Here is a 5047-nt window from a genome sequence, read left to right on the forward strand (position 1 = left end):
ATCATTGAGTCAAATGCTGACTAACGTTTTTCATACTAATTGTTATGCCATTATTTATGCACTGAACTGTCTATGGATTATTCCGGTTTTCCCCATCATGACAGGGAGCACACGGCGGGTGGGACCGATCGGCAGGGGATGCTCACTCCTCCATGGCAGCTGATCCCATCTAAATTTTGAGGTCCGTGTTTGCGGTGCTCCAAATTTGTATCGTTTCATTGGACTTTCGAGATTGAATACTGTTCGTTATCTTCATATTTCATGGACAATGAGCTTGAAAACTGTTCGTTTTCTCCATATTTCATTGATCAGGTAGACAGAGTAATGCGTAGTCAAAGGATGTATTCGGCATATCAAAAAATTGATCTATAGGAGAGAATAATTTATAAATCTACAGTGCCTAAATATCGAACATCTGAAACATAATCCTCCTACCTGTTCATGTTCTTCTTCACTCTACAAATAAAGTCCTGGTGGACGTGTCATTACTAATGACGTAAATCACTAATTTTAAAAGGTCCAAAATTTAGGGAACCCCGATCTTTCGACTGGCGTCATAATTTCATAAATATCATGAATTCTGTGAAAGATTACGCCAGACGATGGGCCAAACATAAAAAAAGACCTTGATACATTGTCAGAATGGATTGAAAGTATCAGAGGGATGTTTAAATCTCGCATCAAGCGGCTAAGGGGCAAAATGAAAACCATCTATTCTTCTGTCTTCAATAATTCAAAAGTAAAAAGTCAGTATCAGATAGATTACACGATCAACATGTACTGGTAAAAACATTGTCTTGTAAGATTGTAAGACTCATTCTTTTATTAATTGTAGTTTAGAGGAACTTGGATTTAATTTTGCAAGTAGTAATCTAACTTATACTCATAGATCCCTTTCTAAGAAAGAAATTCTTCAAAATCATATGTCAGTTTGAAACATTTTTTTAATATTCCCAACAATCAAATTGAATCTGAATTTTCATACCTATACTGGATTCCTAAACTACATTAAAAAGAACCATTGCAAAGAACATGAACCGGGTTCTAATAAAAATATTCTACCAAGCCTCTTTCTTTACTCCTCACTAAAATATTAACGGCAGTGAAGGAGAATCTACAGGAGTACTGTACATAGAGGATATTCAATGTTTTGTAGATGAATATGGAATTTATTTCACGAGTGGGACAGGATTTTTTTTTATATTTTCACGAGTGCGAAGCACGAGTAAAAATATAAAAAGAATCCTGTCTCAAGAGTGAAATAAATTCCATATTCATCTACAAAACATTGAATTTTCTGTTTATTACATTTTCTTTGGTTTTTCCCTTTGTCTTTTCTTAACACAGTGTCATAGGCTTGACGTCATAGTTGAGCGGTTGAGATGTCATAGCTTAGCAGTGAAATTGAAAACATTACATAGCATAGATTTTAGCAACATATTTGGGAAGAAATTTGCAGTTTTACCTCTATCAAGATGGTTAGTTACTATCTCTATCTTATGACAGGCCAGAAATTATTTTTTACTGACTTTGATATCCTTTCACCCTGTGAGAGAATATCACTTTTATTCAATAAATAAATCACAGTATTTCACTGTTGAAAATGTAATAAAACAACATATTTGATAAGTGATGCAAATCAGATGTGGATAATTAAAAACTCCAAGGAACTTTTACCAAAATCAATAACATCAAAACGTATGACTTTTCAACACCTCATACAATCATTCTCCACGATAAATTAAAGTACAGGCTTTTTGACATCATAGTTAGCTTTTTTCCAATAGAAATGGAACTCGTAATATATACTTACCTTGTCACTGGTCATGTGCAAAATAATCTTGTTAAAAATCATTCAGATTTTACACACAAGTACTCTGAAGTTGATATTAAAAAGATGCTTGAGTTTCTGAATGACAATATATCTATGTAGTGTATTCCAACAATCTGCCGGAATTATCATTGGTACTAACTTTGTCCCGTTATAAGCAGATCTATTTTTGTATTCATATGAAGCACAATTTATTCAATAACTTTAATGCAACATTAAGATATATCGACGACGTCTTATCAATTAACAATATTCATTTTCATTCCTATACTGATTCAATATTTCCCTTTGAACTCGAAATAAAAGATACCACAGAGTCTGACACATCTGTTTCAAATTTGATATTTTACTAGGAAAAGACTGAATAGTAACCAATAACAGCAAAACTTTATGTTAAACGTGATGACTTCAACTTTTCTATAGTCAGCTTCCCTTATTTATGTAGCAATAAACCATTATCACCTGTATATTAGGTTCAAGTCTCTCATTTGATTCGATACGCAAGAGCACGATCTACGTACAGTACTAACAATTTCTAAACAAAGCAGGCTAATGACAAATAAGTTGATGAAACAAGAATGATAACAATAAGAATTTTAAAGATAACAACTCGCAAATTCTATGATCGATATAATGATCTTGTCAGCAAATACAATCTATCATTAAGTCGAATGTAGACTGACATTTTTATACAAATTTCTAGGTCATTTTTTTTCACTGAATTGTCTACGGAGTTTTCCGTTTGCACGATCGTGACATGGAGCACAAGGCGGGTGTGACCGGTCGACATCGGTTGCTTACTCCTCCATAGCACCTGATGTTTTTAGAGTTCCTTGTTTGCTCTGTTTCAAATTCGTATTGTTTCAATGGACTTTTGAGCTTGATTACAAAGGAATTCTGACGGATCAGATGTCAAAAAGCTTGGACTTAAACTACACTTTCTGGGATTTCATTTGTATGAAATGCATACATTTTCATCATTTCCGCGGAAATGTATAATATGTATACACACGCATCAAGAAGAGGACTACATGTATTATAGACATTACAATGAAAAGTAAAGAAAAATATCAAAAATGCTTTTCGAGATCATAACAATTCAACTCAAAATGCGTTAACAAAAAAAAAAAAAAAAAAAAAATTACATAGTTAAAGTCTATGAAAAGGTGCCTTCTATCTCTACATACTACATGCACTGACTTAGAAATGAAATTGTCTAACTATGAAAAGCGATATTACTACAAGCCTAAAGTCATTGGCAGGAAAGGAAATCTATCAGATTTTTGTAAAGCCTCCGGCCCTATAGGTCTCTGATTCATTTAAAATGAGGTGATCCTTTAGTATAAAAACAATAACCCAAAAAATTGTATGAAACATGTCAGACAGTATTCCTTATATGGTCAATATATAACGACCTCATAATCTGCAGAATGATGACTTTAAACGATCGAGGTTGTCGAAATCCCTATAATTAGTTAGTCAAAACCGTTTTCTTCTTTTCAAACGTGTAGTTTGAAATTAAACTTTTCCTGTTCAAACACTCCTCATATATAGCCTTATTAAAATATTGTTATCTAATGTGTAACAGTAGTTCCTTTGAAATCTACATGCTTTCTAATTTGTAAAATAGGTAGCCATCCCTATTTACGAAATGTTTTAAGAATTTTGTCAACTTTCAACCAAGTACATTTATTGATTATCAGTGGATAAAAGATAAAACTTTTTATATTCAATTTATATGTATGCTTCGTGTTTGTCCTAGCTACCATCTGAATCTTGTTACATCCAAGGATTGGACTATGATATCCTTGATTGTGTAGAAAGGGAGACAATCTTGGAAATTCGTACTATTCATGCAGTGACGGATCCAGGAATCTTGAAAAGGGGGCCCGACCAGTTTGAGGTCGGGGTAGGGGCCAACGGCAACACAAAAAAAATGATTTATTAAATTTTATATATATTTTGCACACAGAATGGGGAACGGGCCCTCTGGCCCCCTCTAAATCCGCCAGTGCTATTCCGTGTGGCGATAATGATGTCACACTTGTATTTATGTCTCTGACTTTCGTACTTATTGATGTTAACGATATTTTCCCTTGTATGATGGCTCTTCAGAAGTCAATCATCTTACTTGTAGAATGTGCCAAGATTCTGTAGACGGGAATAAAAACACAAAGAAGAATTAATTGTTATATCATTGGAAATTGGTTGTTACGGATATAGAGGATTCTAAATAATGTTAATAAATTTGTAAAAGAAAAAAATATATGATTAAAAAATTAAACCTGAATACCTGTACTTGTCCTGTAGTTTGAAAGAAGGTTATGAAAACGTGATTGTTAATAATGACAGGTGGGCTCTAAATATAAAGAATGACCTGTCAAAGATAGGTTTGTAATACATGTACGCATGTACGAGCGTATATTTAAAGAATAGAGCACAAATTTCTTCCATATCTATCAAGTTCAGCAAAGAATGTTCTTTATCAGTATTTAATAAATGATTCTTATTTACAAGCCTATTTTAAAAAAAAAAATGGTAGAAAATATACAGCAAAATTCAGAACCTCTTCACACTGTTTGAATATTGAAAAGTTTCAATTTATTTTAAAACGTCGACCATTTTATTTTATTTTATTTATCTATTTTTTTTTTTTATTATTTTGAGAATAAAACCTACTGGGCTAGTGTCTTTGAATTACGTACTTGATCTGTTTAGTGTGGTGAATACAAAAGAACTTTATAACTTGGGCCGGTACAATTTTAGTAAAAGCTGTATATAAAATTAATTTTCATTGTAGTTGTTATTATGACAGCCTGTACAGGGGTTAATTTTATAATTATTATTCTTAAAAAAAACGTATATATCATGACCATCATTTTTCTGTCCGTTCACCCCTAAATTTCTAAAAATGCATGTGTGACACTATTTATGAATTTAATCTTGATATCCCGAAGAGCTGAACAACTGAAGGGCAATAAAGAATTTTAAAGAAAAATGTAGCACGTGCTTTTTATACAATACACATATTTATCACGGAGTTTTCCTATAAAGCCATTCTTACTCTATATTTTAATTTAGGAATATATATACTCCTAGAGATGGACTTCTCTTTTTTCTCTGAAAAGGCAGGCTTAGATATGGCCCGAAATATCTATGGTACGAATTATGAATATAATAAAAAGCGTCCTCTTGTGGCAAGGCTTTGCACTAAAG

The sequence above is a fragment of the Saccostrea echinata genome, unplaced genomic scaffold (genome assembly GCF_033153115.1).
Source record: "Saccostrea echinata isolate AGI-Se365-2 ecotype Australia unplaced genomic scaffold, CSIRO_AGI_Sech_v1 ptg000023l, whole genome shotgun sequence".
Lineage (NCBI taxonomy): Eukaryota > Metazoa > Mollusca > Bivalvia > Ostreida > Ostreidae > Saccostrea > Saccostrea echinata.